A 19,664-nucleotide genomic window follows, 5' to 3' on the forward strand; every position below is an offset into this window, starting at 1 on the left:
TTCCCCAGTATTAGAATCTTGGGTTTTTCAGAGGCCATCTTCAAAGAATTATGCTTCCCTAGGAAGAAAGCTTAAAGACATTTCAGTGTCATGGTTCTTCAGCAATTCTCATTTTACTTTACTAACCGTGATCATCTGGAGAAAGGATCTATTAACCCAGAAGCAGATCTCTCACTGAGCCATCTAGCAGCTCAGAGCATATGGTGGCTGCCCATTTCCTAGCCATATTCCCCTGGAAGAGCTCAGGCTCTCACTGATGTGCTTCCATCCCAGAAAAGCATTGCCATCTCCTGCCACCTAGAATTTTCCTCCTAGTTATACCAACAAGGCCTGTCTCAAGAGTTTTCAAGCCAGTTGGAGAAAACAGCTGACCTCTGTAAAGAGTGCAAGAGCTGAACTGTATTGCCTGCAGCTTTTTCCAGCCATTCTGTCTGCAGCTATACTTCAGCTTAAGTGCACATGTCCCTTGTACTCACCATTTATAGCTCTGTCTCCTCTCTGAGGTTTAAAGGCCATCCGATAAACTGCCGGTCCCAAGAAGGAGTCCATAGGACGAATAAAAGGTACATTTAGGATCAAATCAACCTAGCCCAAAATATCTGTTGGAGGACTCACAAATGACCTTAACTAATTATACTTTGTTCATGGAAAGGACTTGGCAACAAAATACATTTTGTGAGATAATTATCTTTACATTCAGGTAACCATAATTCAAAGTGCAGAGCATTCTAGCAGGAACATCCACATGGGCAGCAAGATAGGCAAGCAAGGGCAAGTTCTGGGCTGCCCGGGCAACAGTTCTGCCTCCCATGGGCAAGTTGCAATCAGAGAAGAGAATTTGGAGCACATCCCAAAGCAACACCAGGCAATGCGCACCCAATCGCTTTCCTCTGAGGTGGTTGCCTAGCTGGGAGCAGGAAGCAAGTCTCAGTGAGACCTGAAGAGAGAATCCAGATGCATTTAGATTTCTACAAATTAAACTAACACTCACATAATGCCCAACTTCCAGGCTGACTTTGATGCTCTGCAGTGAAATGTTATCCTGGGAGGGAAAGTGGGAACTGAATTCATTGCCATAAGAGGTGTTCTAAACATAAGAGCTGTACTTACTAACCACTGAGAACATGGCCTAGAGGAAAAGGAAGAAATAATAACTTAAAGTTGATCACGGCAGCAACAGCAGCAGCCCTGAAGAATCCTAGATTCTTCTTACTGTAAAAATTGCTCTCTTTACACACACTGATTTCCATGAGGCGGGGGAAAAGAGCTTCTCCTGTGAGTGAGGAAGAAAGAGTGTCCTGTGAGAAGATTACTTCCTCTTCTAATCCCATGGCTGGTGTCTCTCCCCCCCCCCACATGTGTTTCTTTTAAAAAGAATAGAGTCCCTGAAATAGAGTCCTCTCCAAGCTATCTTGCTGAACTGTTTGGAGTTCATTGGACTTTGTTATGAAAAGTGCCATTTGCTTATTTACACCTTGAAGAGCTGTCAGGAAAGCTGTCTCGGGGCTCACCTGCCTGTGCTGCTTGCCCTGATGAGAAGATGCCTCACTCACCATTTATCAGGGATGTGAATGCCAGATGTCATCCTGAACCCACCCTGAAGCAGCTTCCCCAACTTTCTTGCTCTGCTTCAAAAGTAGCATTTTTTCTGCCTCTACCAGCACGAGTCACACTGAGTAGTCAATGTGTGATAAGTTTAAAGGCAGGGCCAGCCCTGCTGCTGCTGGCCACCTCCGGATAATGTGGGCATGCCTTCCCTCTGACTTCCAGAGCAATTTGCTTTAGGGCTTTCCCTCCGTGCCAAAAACCCTCACTCTCACTCCTCTTGCCAACCCACAGGGGCAAAAGAAGCAGGGAGAGGAGGAAGGGAAGTGGGTATCCTGATACCAAAAGACCCACAAGTTTCCCCCCACAAACTGGATGAAGAACCTTCCCACAGAGCAAGAATGGAAGTGGAGTGAAAGTAGCTTTTCAGAGCACATTCCTGCAATAAGACCTTATCACAGAGATGTATCGGCAAAGCTCTGGGGCCCAGTGTCTCCCCCCCCCCCATTTTAGGCCCTATAGCACTAATGCCACAGACAGGATTGAAACAACATCCCACAGTCTTCTGGGCATATGTCAAAAACGTCTCCCTGACCTTAGATGCTGTAGCACTGAAGACACAGGGAGAGGGTGTCTTAAACATGTGTCCAGCAGTCTTCCAGCAAACCACTGCATAAATGCTCTTGATAGTTTAGGCAGTCCTGCCCTTGGCTTCAGCACGGCAGTGCCAAAGCCAGGGGGAGGGTGGGCATGTGCGCATCAACATCTGTCCTGTGGCCTTCTGAGTACTTTTAAAATGCATCTCTGGCTTTGACATTGCCATGTTGAAGCTATGGGGAGAGCTCTACTATAGGGAGGCAGCTCTGTCACCTGCAGTCCTGGGGGGGAACAGCTGCTGCTTCTGTGAAAGGGGAATCTTGTTATCCTGCAGGAAAGTGTGGCAGGAGAAGCCGGGGAGATGGAAGGGAAGACTGTGCTTCTGTGAAAGGGGAATCTTGTTATCCTGCAGGAAAGTGTAGAAAGACTTCCCCTCCTTCTCTCCCCTGGCTGGTTATCATGGTGGGGGGGAAAAGGGAAGACTGTGCCATTTCTGTTTCCTCCCCTGTCTCTTGCTCTGGGTGGCAGGAGAAGCCGGGGAGATGGAAGGGTCAAAGAATGGCTCCTTTGGTGCCAGTTTTCCAATCTGAGGGAGCTGACAGCAGAAGAAGAGCGGAGAGTGCTCTGCCCACTGTAACTGGCACCAAGGGAGCCATTCCCTGCCACACCTCTCCTCCTCCAGGTTCTCCGCATGCACCCAGCTCCGATTTGCTCCACTGCTGAGGCAAAACAAGGGTTGGAAATAGCACTTTCATGCTGCTGTGGCCCTCAGTCTCTGCTCTTTCCCTAATTTGTTCACCCAGCGGACTACATTGCAGGGCTGCCATAAAGCACAAGTTCCTCAGCCGCCCCCACCTCCCACCCCTCACTGGGTGTGGATAATCAGGGTGGAATTCATTTCCCTTTGAATGGGTGAGATGGGGGTTGCTGGTGGTGGATGCAAATGGAAAGAACCACCCCTGTATTATTTTGCACAAAAGCAGATTTACTTTTAAATGACTAGCTTTTCACCTACCTATGTACCTACCTCTGGATTACAAAGGCAGGAAAATGGCATACTCACAGCTGTGCCAAAATCTTGACTGTCTCTCTTGTCTCCAAAGGCCAGGGCCACTTCTGCCCCATCCTGCCCACACCCCACCTCAAAGGCATCAAAGAAATCTTGCTTCTAGGCAACAACAATGGAATTGTTCGTGGAGGCATTAGCCTTGGGGGGGAAAAGGGCTGCAGTTGAAGGAGAGGCACTGGAATATATAACAGTGGTGTCTTCCAGCCATGGAAAATACTTAAATTGGCTTCCTTCCCAGTGTGGAAATTTACTATGGAAACCAGTATCCCTAAACGTTACAGAGGGCATGGTCTAAATGATACTAACAGTTAGAGGCAGGGAACACATTGCTGCAAGAGAAATACTTAAGGTTGTTTATTCCTTTTGTTTATATTCTGACATTCCTTATAAGACATCTAGGTGGTTTACCATAAACTTAATGAAAAAATACAGATAGGTGTTCTCTTCTTGCTTTGCCCATTTGAAAACAAAGAGCAAGTCAGTTATTAGAAAGGTGAAAAAAAAATCAGTTACATAATTCAACCTTCTGTAATACCTGCCTAAATATAAATGTAGGCTTGTATTCTCATTGTATTTTTTACCGATAGAGGCAGATTGGAGAGGAAAAATGTTTAATACCATACTTTAATGCTTCAAAATCTATTTATTCAAAATCACATTGCAACTAAGTTGCTCCTTTCTTAGAAAAATCATTTTTATGACTCCCCAAACTGTGTTTGTTATATGATAAACTACCACTGGGGACAAATGATTAGCTTCCTTCCTTCAGCTTGATTTTCTGTATGAAAAAGAATGTGATATGATTCTGCTTTAATGTATGAAAGATCACAAATCTTATCAAATTGCAAGGATTGCCTACTGTACATGTACCACTTGATATTGGTTGCCCCCTAAAGCAGAATTTGTGGAAAGCTACTAACAGAAAAATACTGCGTTCAAGGAACTCCATCTCTAATCCTCTTTAAAAATCTCCAGCGGTCACTTCACACATTATGTCCTTGAGGTGAAGGGAAGGGAAATGATAACGTGCATCATTCATTTTATTTATTTATTCAACAAACTTCTCTTGCAATCAAAGCAACTGTCAGCAGCATGCAATATGTATAGATAATGACATCTTGACATGACTTACACACTGGCATCACACACTGTGATACAAGTACTAAGATGTGACTTATGCGGGATGATGTCATGACAGATATGTCATTTTGATGTCCTTGCAGTTTGTTATGGACACAACTGGACAGAAGGCAGACTTTGCCAGCAAAAAAGCTGTATTTCTTCCTGAGCTCACTTCTTTTTTTGCCCATTTTGGCAATATTTGATTGTTTCCATACAAACCTTTGAACTATTACTCAATAAACCATAACAAATCAAATGGCATCCTTTTTCCTTTTGCAATTTAAGCATGACTGCTATTTGCAGGCTTTAAATGCAAAGTTAGACCAGTATCTAACTGTAAGATGTTTTATTTACAGTAAAAGAAACTGATTTAAGTTATTGGTTCTGTAGACTCTGTTCCAAGCAAGTATCCTTCAGAATGATCATCCGTGCAGCAGTATAACCTGAAGCCATGGTACATGCATGCTTGGCAACATACAAATTCCCCAGTGTGTATGGGTATGTTCAACTGACACAAAACTATAGATGAAATAAAACTGGATAAATAGGCAGACAGAAATAATGTTCAGAATTATCTTGGTAAGTTAGAGAAAGGGTTGAAAGCAACATAATGAATTTGAATAAAGACAATTCAATTAGAAAAAAAAATAAAATGCATACAGGTGAATCCTGGCTTGGTAATGGTAATTTTTTAAAAACAATAGTAAAATACAATACAACCTAAACTCAGAAAAGAAAAGAAAAATAAAGAGAGAGAGAGAATACAAAGTGCAAGAGAAGAAAAAAGGGGGAAAGAAAAAAAGAGGAAAAAATAAGAAAAAGAGAAAAGAAATATTTAAAGAAATGAGTTCTGATCTTCATCACAAGTTCAAACAAACTTAGTAATTCTTCACCCCCTCTAAATTTACATGCAAGTATCTCTTCTTCCCATAACCCATCCCTTATCCATATGCAAATCCATAAATCATTAACATTTCAGTGTCAGCAAAAAGTCCATAAAGGTTCCCAGAATTTTATAGAAACATGTCTTATTTTAACCTTGGTCAAAGAAACCAACTTTGTACTCCTTCCTTTTGCTTCTAACAATCTTGATCTTTAATTCATTCAGATGTAGGATTTGATCTCTCTTCAGATTTTCTTTTTCCCATCTCAAAGGCTTCTTTGAGGCTTTAGCAAATCTCTTTTGTAAATCCAGGTCACTCTCTTGGCTTATCATTTGTATTTCCACTTTAACTGTCATCTCTGTCTTATAATCCACATTTTTTTTTATTTTCCAGTATTTCAACAATGTCTTTATATTCTAATATTTCTGCATCAGGTGAGGTTTGTTTTAGCTTTTTATCCTGTAGCTCTTGTGTCATGCTAGTCCAGCAAGATAAGCCACAATGACAAGGGAGGGCAGTGGTCAGTGACCAGAAGGAAGGAGCATGCCCACAGCAGCCAAAATGCAATCAGTAGAAGTAATTCCTGCCATGTCATCACCATAGCTGTGGCCAAAGTGCCAGAAATCAGACAGCCAGATAGCAAGGCTAATGTTGGGAAAAGATAGAAATCACAATTTTAATATCAGATCAGCTAAATATGAAGTTAAACTATGCTCTGGGGATGAAACAAAGGAAGAGTCTTAAAGAATAGTTAGCAAGTCTCATAGAAATCATGCAAGGTAAAAAAATATCATTACTGGAAGGGAAGAGGGGAAAACTAATATTTTCTGCCTAGAGAAGATAGAAATGTCCTCTTTTGGGGAGGAGAGCTTAGGAGTCCTGAACTCACCTAGCTGCAGAGACATTTATGAAGGACAGACATTTCCCTTTGTTTCAATCTTCCAGTTGTGGAGAATCGTTCTTTTCTGCAAGATTGTAAGCAATGTAGCCCAAGGCCCAGACCCCATCATATTCAACCCTGCGGTCAACCAGCTAAGTACAGGGTCTGCCTGATCAATTGTGCTCAATTCTAGTGCAAGTATTATGCTTGAGTAGCTTTCCATGTGATTCAGGTAATGATTTAGGAAAAAAAGAAGGTGATTGGATCCTTTCTCCTTGACTAATGAGCAGGGACTGGAAGACTGAAGCAAAAATGAAGAGCCCAGTACAGTATTTAAAAGAGGGAGGCCCAGCTAGCAGAGCTGAAGGCTGGAGTTTTAGACTATAAAAGGACCTTCACTCTGCTTTAGAAGATCTGAGGGAAGTGTGAGATTAGAAGATGGCCTGTCCTTCACAGGGTAGTTCAAATTAATGCCTGAATACAGAACAATATCACATATTCTCTTAATTAATGATATCCTTACAGGAGTTCTAAACAGGTACACAGGAGTTCTAAATAGTGATGGCAGAAAGGCAAGACTGATACATTTGGAGAGACATAAAAAGTAGGGTTGCAAAAATAGAAGATGAGTAAAACCATTGTGGTAGAACCTCAAAGTGAGGTTTCCACTAAAGTGATACATTCATAAACTCCAATATTGCACAGATCAGAACAAGGATTGAGTGTGTGCAAGATTGGAGCAATCAGGTGCAAGCCTAATCCTGTATTTTATTTTCCCCTTTATTTTCTAAAAGAGGTCCCTACACGTCCATACAGGATGAAAAATAACAATGGAGCTGCTGCAAAAGAGACTCTGCTTTATGGCTTCTCCTGCACTCTTTATTGTCTACTTGGAGGACTAGTGGCTGCTTAATTATCAACAATCAATCTAAGTTCAAATAACATGCTAAGTAATAGTTGCATTGCTTAATAAAAAATGAACCATAGTTACTTATTGTAGCTAATGACCTCTCACTATTTAAATGAACTCATTATATTTCAGAGTTTGGATGACACAGTAAGCCAAACCACAATATAACTTTGTGTGACCTGCAAATGTGATGAGTAGTTTGGTTACATGTTATATTTAGCTAATTTATTTCATCCCAGTTTACTGAATAAATCACAATTGGTCAGGTATATACATCACATTAAGCCTAAATGTATCTTTAATCTCCACCCTGAAATAGAAAATGGTGCTGGTGGAACAAATGAAGATTCTTTTTTTTACAAAATGAAACATTTTTTCCTCTTAAAAATGGTAATCAGCCAAATGAGGTCCTTACAACTTTGGGGTGGGGGAAGGGTAGCAGGGAGTATGACAAGTGTTGTGGAACTTGTGTGTGTGTATGTGGGTGTATTTGTGTGTGTGCCTTTGAGTCAGTCTTGATTCCTGGAGAGTGCCTTGACCAGTCCCTGCAGTTTTCTTGGCAAGATTTCAGAAGTGGCTTGCTCTTGCTTCCTTCCCAGGGCTGGGAGAGAGAGACTGGCTCAAAGTCACCCACATGGCTTTGTACCTGAGGTGGGACTAGAACTCACGGTCTCCCAGTTTTTAGCCTGGGGCCTTAAGCACTACACCAAAATGGCTCTCAGTAAAGATAATAGTAAAGTCATTATTGAGTTCCATTTTTAGTTACTTCATGGACACAAGCATTTAAATATCTGAGCAACAATATGGAAATTGTTACCAAATTCTTCCTCTAGATTTTTTTTTTTTTATGATGTTTGTCTGTCCTATAGCTCTGGTATTTCCAAGTGGACTCCCATTCAAATACTGACCAGATCTGACTCTGCTTAGCTTTTCAAGATCAGCCAAGGTATAGTAGTTAATTCCAAATAATGGAAATAATTATTTAAAACTCTTACTAATAAGAAAGATCCATTAAACACAATGGAATTTTCTTCCTAATAGACATTCATAGACATATGCTACATGAGGTATTTCACACATACTCCTCTTGCACATCTAAGCAATCCCAGTCATTTGGGGGGCATGTAATCACATAGAATAAGGTCTACAGAAGTCTACAGAAATTAACTTGAGCCAGAAAACTGAAAAAACAATGTTGTGGACCACAGCGGCCTGAATCCATGATCTTCCATTCTACACATTTTACCCAATCACTTTCAGGAGTGCCCTCTACAAGTTATTAAGTAATCTATTCTGAAAGGGTCAGATAGCTCTTGTAATTTTCCACTAAAGAATTATAATGATTGCCAGACAAAGCAAGACAAAATTGCTCAATATACTCTGTGAATTGCACAAGGGTATTCAGCAATGTAAATCCAGTTCTGAATAAAGTCTGATGCCTGTACATTCCTACTGCTCCATTTTAAACTGGGCTAAGGGATATTGAAAAAAAAAAAATTCACATATTTTCAGGCCTAAAGTAGCCTAGTGTCTTTATGTAGTCTCCATTTATCTAGAAACAAGCACATTTATGAGTTTTAGTCTCTTTTAAAAAAGCCCCATGGCATGGAAGCTTAAACCCCCTGTAAAGTTTGCTGTCTGTAACCCTTGGCTACATCTCAGGCTTCTTTCTGAATTTCTGAAAACAAGTCAGTTATCTTATTGATCTGTGTACAAGCCATTCCCTCTTGGAGTCTAACCATTCATAAGCACTAAGAAGTGAAACAAGAAGAGACAGGTCAGGAATTAATGCAAGGGTGTCCACAGTTACTGGTTTAAAAATGGCAGGTGTAATTGGGGAACTGAAGCCCCACCCCTTTTTATGTGCATAGTTATAGAGAGAATGAATGATGACTGAATCACAAAACAAATGTGTTAAGGAACCGTGAAAGGGTTAAGAGGAAGGAGAGGACCAAGGAAGTTGTGGTTGATGAAGTTGATGTGATCCTCAAAAGAGAAAGGTGAGACATTTAAAGAATAAAAGGCAATGTGTCAATTTTTGTATGGACATCCTTCTTACTTCTTACTCCTTTCTGTGTTTGCATAACGTTTTTTGCTTTTATTAGAACTGTGCAGCTCTTTGGATTTGCAAGCGATAACATACCTGCAATTTCTTAAAGCAGCTGCATCTTTTCTCAGTGGCAGGGCCATCCCAGGCAAAGATGCCTTTGCTTTAAAGACTTCCAGGCTGATGCCAGCTCTGCACACCCTTTTTATCTTTGAATCCAATGCACTGCATAGCCCTTTCAGAATGACATGAAATATGCACATGCAAGTGTAGCCTCTTTAGGCAAGCTGTGGTGTAATTATCTGAAGCATTCCCTCTCTTTCATCTTACAAATTTTCTTCTATTTTGTTTGTTTTAGTGTTTGAAACAATGGGTAATTATGCACTGCTTATCTATCAACATTTTACAAAAGAGACTAGGAGAGTATCCAGGGGCCCTCCCTATTTTATGAGTGTGGATTCTATGTGAAGGGCAGACCAGCTGTCTACTTTCCTAATCAGCAAGACATATCTTTGATAATATGCAGGCATAATATGATAATGTCATGCCACTATTGCTGAATTTGATCCTCAGCAGGTATATTGTGGAATGGACAGAAACACTGAACTCATTCAAGGCTCCTAGTGCAGCAGGAAATTCTCTTTCATGGCTGGTGAACCTAGCTGTGTTTTTTCTTATAGCCTATGAACATTGTTCTCCGACTCTGGCTTGCCAAGAGGTCAGTGGAATGTGAGCAATTCAGGAAGGTACTTGCGCAACTGGCCTGTCCAGCCCATCCTATATCATTCACATTGACAGACTGTTCAGGAACAGTATGTGTGGGTGGGGAGCCTTTTTCATGCCTATAAGCTAGAGGGCATAGCAGCTGGCAAGCATAAGGGGTATATCCATGTTCCCTACAGAATGAAATCCACATGGCTGTCTGCAGTTGTTGCTTAGACAAGGGTGAATAGTTTCCTGATAAAGCCTTTTTATTTCCCAGAAATAACAATATCCCTTAGATTTAAGACTTTGGAAGGAAGCATACATTGTATAACATGAAGATTCCCCATTTTTAAAACATTCATTTAACTATTTTGAGATCCATTACTGTGGGCCAATAGCAACCAATGTGTTAGACAGTGATTGACAGACCCTAAATTCAGTTCCCAGCAACCAAAAAAAGATAACATGATCAAGGAAGCTCCTGAAGATTTTTGTATAGGAAAAAATCCAAGATCTTGATTTTCATCAAAAACTGAATATCCTTCCCTAGGGAGCTGTTATAGTTCCAACATGAGTAAATACCACCCTTGATTAAAATATATATTTTAAAGAAAGAAATTAACCACAGACTCTTTAGAAAGGTTTATATCCTGGCTAGAAGCAGAACTGGCCTTATAGTTTTTGGGGCCCTGGGGAAGAGTGTCATTAGGGACTCCCATGGAAGTCTGATTTTTATAATCTCTCAGCAATTGACCAATTCTGACACATCTAATTTTATTTGAAGATTTATGAACCCATGATGTTCATGAATGATGCAGCTATGCATGTATAGTTATTGTAATTCATTCATCTTAATAAATGAAAATGAAGAGCAAAAGTTCACTTCTGTTCTTCATCATATCATGATGGAGACTTCATCCTATCTCCATATGTTTATCTGATATTATAAGAGAACACAAACTGAGAACAATGAGGTAGCTGTCGTTTATTGAAATGAAACTTTGAGAATTTTTTGGATGAAAAATCCTCAACAAGATCATTCCAGTTCTTTTCCAATTTGATTTTCAGTTGAGATCATAGCTAATCCAAAGCATAGATAACTTTTCATAATTTTCAGTTTTGAAAATAACCTCTTACCAGGCATAATTATTCTCAAACACTGAGAAAATACATTTTGAATGTTATACTTAAACTAAACACATGCCAAAGCTGTACATCTTGTTTGAAGCTGACTTGTATAATCTCAATAAATTCTTGAGTTCAGTCATCAGCTTAGTAGGATCAATGCCTTCCCCAAAGTGAGAAGATACAATTTGTTATCCCCTTTCAGTGTTTTCGCCACTGATTTTTGCGTCTGACTAAAAGGAGGCGGCCAAAAATTGTTTACCCCAGATTCCCTTTTTACCTATTACAATTACATCAAAATTGTGGAGGCTCTGGAGTGGGGCACTGGGCAATTGCCCAATTTGCCCTCTTGTAAAGCACCACAGGCAGAAGGAGCTTGGCTAATCAGGTAGTAGGAGTTGTAACCATTCCTTGGAAGAAGTTTCTGCTCCAGCTCCTCTAAAGAATGTGAGTGTAAGACATTCATTAATGATATCTTCATGGTTCTCATTACTTTGGTTAATTATTGACCAATTTCTAATCTCCCTTTTTTAGTAAGAGCATGCAATAATGTTGCAACTCCTAGCTTTCTTTGATGAAGCTGATTATCTGGATCCTTTCCCATATGGATTCAGTCTGGCATTGTGGTTCAAGCAGCTTTAGCTGCTTTGGTAGATCACTCATGATCAGGAATTGAACAGAAGTTATGTCTCCATTAATTCTCTAAATATATACTGGGGGAAATTCTGTATATTAAATAAACTATCCTTCCAAGACATTTTAGGAATAATTTCAATTTTGTAGTGATTCTAGTCTAATACAGCTAGGCACTTATTCCCTCTCTTTTTTAATATCTATATGAAGAAGCTGAGAGAGGTCATCTTGAGTTTGGTGTGGAAGAAATCCAACTGGTAAAGGTCAGCTGGAAACTGATTCTCCTTATTTCTTAAATAAATGTCTCTTTCATTGCTAATACCAGGGAAAATATGGATGTTATGAATCATTATAGGATCTGGGTTTGGGAGGAATACTTATTTTGGATGGAATAGGATTCCTCTGAAATCAAGTATATAACCTGGAGTTTGCTTGGATGGTAATCCTTCTGAAAGGCCTGTGCCCTTTAGCTTATATGTTAGCAGCACCACTTTCTGAATTCTAGATTTTAAATAATGTTTGCTGAATGTGAGCCCTTGAGTTCTAAAAGTGTAGTTTGTGCATTGTTAGCTACTGTTCTTTTTACAGACCATATAACATCAGTCTTTTATCTGCTTCGATGGCTTGTAGCCTGTTTGAGATCACTTCAAGAAACTAATTGTTATCGATATAGTAGAGATATACCACTCAAGGCCCCAAGGCTATATACAGTCCCTGCAAAAGCAGCAGCTATGACCTTCAGAGCCCCTCTAAACTTTAGCAGCAAATTTTAATTTTGTAGAAATGGAAAACCATGGTATATGGGGAATAATCATATCTAATTAAAGTTGTTTATTAGATGTACATCCTGTTTCTCTCCAGGAGCAAAAGGTAGCATATGCAATACTCCAGTTTTTCCCCATAACCATTTTGAAAGATAGTTTGGGCTGAGAGAGAGTGACTGATCCAAAGTCCATGATTAAGGAAGGCTTGAACCTGAATTTCCCCAGTCCTAGTCCAACACCTGAACTACTTAACTATTTAATTCTATTAAATTTAGTTTTTTGTCATGACCTTAGCCACATTGTCCTATATATTCTTTTGGATTGCATTTTTCAATATGTCCAACAAAGGCTGAATGTAGTTTATGCTCCAAAAAACTTATGTAAACCTGCTGAACAATTTGAAATAACTGAGGGATCAGAATATCAGTTCCACCTTTGCCCATCATTTCCTGTTATCACAGAAGGTCTTTTAAATGCCCAGTAGTCAGAGAGGTACTTCATAAATTGAATCTTAAACAATAAATAACATCTAGCTATACTAGGGAGAGAAAGACTAGATTTGGTTCCTTAGTTGTCCTGCAAAGTCTCTGAAAGAGGACCAAGAATTGAACATTACTCAGGCTTTGAGGTTAGAACAAATGAATACTGATTCCCCTGGTAATTTTGTAATGTGTCTGAGGTCACCACATTTATGGTTGGAGGCCTAACAATCATCAGTGCTATGATTTGGCCTTAATTATGCCTTAGAGAAAGCTTTAAAGGCTGAAAATATTGCATGAAGTTAAACTGAAATTGAAGAGAAAGTGTCGCAGTGAAATTTTTATATTGGAAGGCATATTAGAACAGCAGCAGAAAGGAGGCTATACTGCCTAGGAATCTATATTCTTTTTTTATAATATGAAAATTGTTGCCTGGCTTCTCTAGAACAACAAATCCTTTGGGATGTTTGTTTAAGAAGAGAATATTTAGGGCTATGAGACTGAAGAATGTGCTAAGCAAAGAGATTACTGATTTGCAAACTCAAAGCAGCGGGTACAAGATATTCTAATCAAAGATCTGTGGTGAATTGCTAAGGAGACAACTATGAATAAGAGTGGGTGAAAAATCAGCTGTATACAAAAAGTCACTCATAACTGACAACAGTTGCTGAAGAAACAGATGGGAAGAACAAGATATAGGCTGAAAATTGTGAATGGCCATAATTTACTCAGGAAAAAAATCCCCATTCCAATAGACTAGGTGCATTAAAAAAAAAAAACAGATACTGCTGAATAAATATTGCTGAATGACTAGCATATAATTGTGAACACTTCTGTTGCTCTCAGGGATGACCAACTGTATGTTGGTAAATTACAGGATGAGCAAGTAACTGAATCATGGCCAAAACAAATCCATACTGCCTGTTTTGGACAGCTGGACAGATTAGATGTGAATTTGCATTATGATCACAATTTTCATACAGTCACAGAATGGAAAGAGGCTATTTAGGCCATCAAATCCAATCTCCTACTCACTACCAGAATCTAGCTTAAATCTTCAGAAATAGATGGCTTTCTAGTCTGTTCAAATATATTGAGTGAAAGGAAGCCTGCCGCTATTCCGGATAATTAGTTCCATTGTTAGGAAGTTTTTAAAATCAGAATTTGCCTTTCTGCAACTTATATCCATTATGCCATAACCTGTACCCTGGAATGGCAAAGAAGTTCTGACCTCCTATGATCTCCTTGTGATCTCAATCCTTCTTAGCATTGAAGAATGTTATCATTCTTCCTCCTCCCCCCCACCCCAAGTGTTCTGATCGCAAGGCTAAATATTCTCAATTTCTTTTTCTAATTATGTTTACAAATCCTTCTTAAAGTATGGTGCCCAGAACTAGAAATGGGATCTTACAATGCAGAATAATGTGGAACTATTAACTCCTGTGATTTTGAAATTATAGTTCAGTTCATGTGCTTTAAAATTGCACTTTTCTTTTTTGGCAGCTACATCAGATTATGGGCAGAAATTATTGGATATAGGCAGTCTCTCAAGTAGCCAGGCCCTAAACCATGAAGGGCGTGATAGGTAATTCCCAGCATCTTGAATTGCATTTAAATTTAGATTTAAGTAGATAGGTATTCCCTGACCGTGTTTAAATCAGTATCAATCTTCAATTCTGCACTTTCGTCCTGTTTTTCCCAATTTCCTGGTGGAACACATCGTTTTTTTTGTTGGGGAAGACTGAACCAAAATAAGAGCTGGGTTGCTTTACCTTTTCTCTGGTATCTGTTAGCAGAGCTCTGTGCAGGTGGGCCTGGGAAGAAAGGCAAAAGGAAGTGACCTCCGCTTAGCAATCTGTTAGACCAGTGTTAGACCAGGCTGGCTGGGGAATTCTGGAAGCTGAAGCCCATACTTCTTAAAGTTGCCAGGGTTGAGAAACACTGCCTTAGACCAAAGAGCAAGTAGAGGGACAGACCGAGACTACACCCGACACCCACTGCCCCCTTGGGATTCATTGTCACTTTCCTTTAATGTTCTTCCTACTTTCACTTCTACTGTTCTTTATACTTATGTGGTGATAAGCAAAACTTGGCCTGCATTTAGGCTAACACAGCCTAATGCCTAGAAACCTGGTGTTGGGCTGCAAACCTGAATCAAAGACTTTTAGAATTCAAAGGAGCCACTTTGGCCACTGTTTTCAAGGTTTTCAAGAGACTTAGAGACACGGCATTGAAGATTCAAAGTGTTTTTTGCAGGAGTTGCTTAATTTACAACAAGGTATACCTGAAGGCAAATTATTTGGCAGTGAATCTATCAATAAAACTATGTCTTCCTGGCAGAGTCTGGCATGATGAAAAGGCTCAATAAAACATAAGCCCGCTTAGCTGTATCACTTTCAGGCATTAGTTTTCAACATTATTTATAAATGAACTGTTGCTTTAAGTGCCTTAGACCACATTGCCATCGTTGCTTCACTGGGGGGGGGGGGGGCAGGGGGACTCTATTGCTTCAGAACTATCCAATACTGTACAGTATACAAAAGAAATTTTGTTGTACAAACTGTTCGGCTTCAGTCGTATGGGAACTGCATCAGATTTCATGAACTCCAGTTCCAGAGGTAAAGTAGGATTAATTCAGACAGGTCTTTTTGAGCCATAGAATAAAATCAGGCCAACCCAATTTGGCCTCATTTTGGAGATGGACCTCCTTCAAGTTCTGGTCCTGAAATATATCTCTAGTAGGACAGTGCTGATCTCAGACAAATGGTTGAGATAAGGAGCAACGCAGAGAACATTTGGTTGGATTAAAGTGATGTCAGGAGTCTAATGGTACAAATGTTAACTGGGACACTGCATTAACTAAACTATCTTCAAGCCTTGAACAGCTGAAGATCAAATTCCTGGAAAGGCTATCTCTTCCTCTGTAGGCCTGCTTGATCACTGTGATCATCAAGTGAGATTTTTCCAAATTCTGCTGTTTCTCATGTCATGATGGCCCAGAAACAACTGCCTTTCTTGAATGCACTGCCCTATAATATTTTTATTTACAATTTTTCATCATTAAAATCCACTCCAAAGCAAAGCCCACCTGTGCTATATTTTCAATATTTGTTGAAAACTCTTTTAATAAGCTTTTCCTCTGATACATCATTGCATTGTTTTATTGATACAGTATGGGTATTATTAAAATGGGCTATGATAGTTTGACTGGTGTGGGTCTTCCGGGCTGTGTGGCCGTGTTCTGGAAGTTTTGTTTCCTAACATTTCGCCAGCACCTGTGACCGGCATCTTCAGAGTGCAGGAGCACAGACAGGAGCAGTTCTCTCTGTGCTCAGGATGAAGTGACCCTTCTGTGGGTATTTATAGAGAGCTGGGGGGGGGGGAAGGGGGGGGATGGGGGTGTGTGTGGGAGGGTTGGGTTACTGAGTGGCTGCTTGTTTTGGTGTCAGAATCTGTGTGTATCTTCCTGGGGATTAGGCAGGGTTTTTTCTTCTATTGAATTGTTAACGAGGGGCGGCTGGGGGTGATTAGCAATCCTGAAAAATACAGCCTGCAAAAGGTCAACGAACTCAGCTCAACCATCAGGACATGTGAACAGTTCACACAATGAACTTGCTAATCACCCCCAGCAGCCCCTCGTTAACAATTCAATAGAAGAAAAAACCCTGCCTAATCCCCAGGAAGATACACACAGATTCTGAAACCAAAACAAGCAGCCTCACAGTAACCCAACCCCCCCCACACCCCCAATCCCCCTTCCCCCCCCGATCTCTATAAATACCCACAAAAGGGTCACATCACCCTGGGCACAGAGACAACTGCTCCCGTCTGTGCTCCTGTACTCTGAAGATGCCGGTCACAGGTGCTGGCGAAACATTAGGAAACAAAACTTCCAGAACACAGCCACACAGCCCGGAAGACCCACACCAGTCATCGTATGCCGGCCGTGAAAGCCTTCGACAATACTATGATAGTTTATTGGTTTAATTATCTTTTATCCTGCTTTATTTATAATACTGGTTAGCAATTATTTTAATGATGAACAGTTTAGAAGTAGTTTTAGATAGGCAGAAAGACAGACAGCCAAAACAAATTATATCATTCAAAGGCCCCTTACAGGTAGTCCTTGACTTACGACTATTCGTTCAGTGACCATTCAAAGTTATGATGATGCTGAACAAATGGTGGTAAGAACCAGTCCTCAGAGTTCCCCCAGAAAGTCAATGGGGAAGCTGGCAGGGAAGGTCGCAAGTCACTGGGGTAAGTCTTCCCTTCCTGTGCACTCTCCACCAGCCCCTCCACATTTGTGCCATGACAGCCACTCACACACCCTCACACACCCTCCCTGACCCTCACCACACCACTCTCACACCCTCCCTGACCCTCACCACACCACTCTCACACCCTTGCACACTCTCCCTGACCCTTCCCATACCTCCCTTGTACCCTTGAGCATCCCCACGCACCCTCCCTGACCCTCGCCGCAGCTCCCTCACACCCTCGCACACCCTTCCCAACCCATGCCACACCTCCCTCTCACCCTTGTGCATCCACTCACCCCCACCTGGCAGCAGCCATTTACCTGCCTGCTGGCCTGTTTGTGAGCCACTTGGGACTTGCAACTTCCTGCTGGTTTCCCCATGGTTGTGGAAAGCCATCAGGAAGTTTCCTAGCCTAATGACCATGGGATTCAGTTAACGATGGCAACTGGAACTACAGGGATTACCGTTGCTAAGCTATGTAGTCACACTTTATGACTGCATCGCTTAGTGACTGAAATTCGGGTCCCAATTGCTGTCGTAAGTCAAGGACTACCTGTATAGTAAAGTGCCTGAGGCTACAAAGCTGAAAGAAGATCTAAGTAGAAAGGGGGGGGGGACCTTTTTATAAGCATGCACTGAGGGCACAGCTTCCTTCTCCCTCCTGTGAAAAGATACACACTTAGGACTTTTGGAATGAGGCTCTGCATAGGAGCAGAATCTATATGTCTGAGGTTTGGAATGATATGCAGCCATACTGTTTTCTTCTTTAGGCTCCTGAGCTCTGCTCCACTCTGCAGGCTATGCCCGAGCAATACAGAACAGGAAAGTAGAGTCATGGCCTTTTTCTCAGGGATGTGACAAAAGATGGCAAGAAGCTGCAGGCCATATAAAGCTGCTCTAACTCCATCCTAAACAGTGTGTGTGTGTGTGTGGGGGGGGGGGGGGTAATATGAATGCTGTTTGAAAGTGTGATTTAAAGTGGGTAATCTGGTGCCCTCATTAGCCCTACCTGAAGTCCCCAAAGCATTGGGAGGGACTGTACTTCAAAATCTAGCTGACTGCCCAACTTTGCTAGGCCTTGGGCAGTCTGGGGCCTGCTTCCTACTTCCACAGGCTCCCCCAAGCCAAGAAAAAGTTCGTTTTCAGGAGACTCTCCTGGCCATCTGACAGCAGCATCAGGAGCTACAGGAAGCTCACACGAGCTGCAGCACAAGGAACAACTTCCACACAGGTGCCGTCTGCACCTGCGCAAGTCAGGACCTGAAGTCAAGGAGGCAGCGGTAGAGCAGGAAGCAGCGGACGGGACATCGGGGAGCCAGGCAGTCTTGCTCACTGGGCTTTTGGTACCACAGAGAGACATGGCATCAAGCTTAATCCTGCTGGCAGTTTTGTCTTGTCTACATAATTTTGGGTCTTTTGTAGGGTTGTCTTCTTTTCTTTTTGATTTACATATTGACCACTTAATTCTTTTTGTAAACTATTCCTAAAATACGGCTGGGGGGGGGTTTTACAAAATACCTGAAATAAGCAAATCACTTCACCCACAGTTGGAACCCAGAGAACTTCTCTCTTACCGGTGCAGCAGGACGGGTCACCTGCACTGTGAATTGTGCCTGCCAGCCTAGCAGTGGCCAGTACAGCTGTTATAAAATGTTTAGAAAATGAGGATTCATTAACATTTGAAAAGAAGGGTGAAGGTTGTTAAGTAGATATGATACCGAAAGGGGATTGTGGACACCTTAAAAAATGACATAAGTGATAGGAGACAAGACTTCAGATTGTTGGGTGAAAATACAAGCCTTCTTGACACTCTACTGCCAACTCAGAAGAAAGGCAAGGATCAAGCTCACAAGGGAAGGTTTTGTCCAAACACTCAGGTTCTATGATTGAAACCTGCCCAACACACTGGATCATGGGAGAGAAACAAGCATCCTTAAAAACTGTTACTACCACAGCATCCAAGTCATAGCAGATGTGACACCTGATTGTAACTTAGTAGCTGATTCATTGATTTCACTGGTTCAGCTGTACTGCTGAAGAGAACAGATTCTGGGCACAGCAGGAAGAAACAAAAATGGGATGATATACTGTATTGTTATTATTTTTAATTTATTTGAGGTCATCTATAGAGTTATTTAGAATCAAAAGTCATCTGAATCAAAAATTATAGTGAGTTATGTTAGTACTTGCTCTGTTTTCGTCTAACATCAATCTTCCTCAGTGATCAGGGCTCCCTACCCAGCTTCAGGTGACCACTTGGGGCTTTGTCTATATTATTTGCTACACAAGTGGAATAAAGAGGCTATTAGGCATGATTGAAACCAAGAAATATTTCTGAATTCCAATAATGCAAAGCTTGCCACCTTCTGGTAGAACTGAGGCACAGCAATGCTCTGTGAGTCCACAGGGTGCAGTCATTTTTAATCTATTATCCTTCTTAATTATATTTCTGCAAAATATTTTTTTAAATATTGTATTGCTTTTTAATCTATAACAAAACAACACCAGAAAATAAAGTGTAGATAAAAAACAATCCCAAAACAAACAACAAAAACAAGAAAAGAAATAAAATTTCAGAAGTTAATGCATATCAGACCAATTAAATATACAATAGTCTGTATACAATATACAAAAGTATTAAC

At 40.9% G+C, this 19,664-nt stretch overlaps 1 long non-coding RNA gene across 1 annotated transcript; it reads right to left on the reverse strand.

Annotated features, from left to right (window-relative positions):
- Positions 1-4,245: 4,245 nt before the first annotated feature.
- LOC148214840 (uncharacterized) lies at positions 4,246-6,232 on the reverse strand. The gene is made up of 2 exons (XR_015797341.1): positions 6,107-6,232; positions 4,246-5,862 (listed from the first exon to the last, which is right to left on the reverse strand). It is a non-coding gene; the product is annotated as an uncharacterized LOC148214840 (long non-coding RNA).
- Positions 6,233-19,664: the final 13,432 nt, after the last annotated feature.

The sequence above is a fragment of the Python bivittatus genome, unplaced genomic scaffold (assembly GCF_059951505.1).
Source record: "Python bivittatus isolate LINGU-HERP-01145 unplaced genomic scaffold, Pbiv_v1 ctg000520_np1212, whole genome shotgun sequence".
Taxonomy (NCBI): Eukaryota; Metazoa; Chordata; class Lepidosauria; order Squamata; family Pythonidae; genus Python; species Python bivittatus.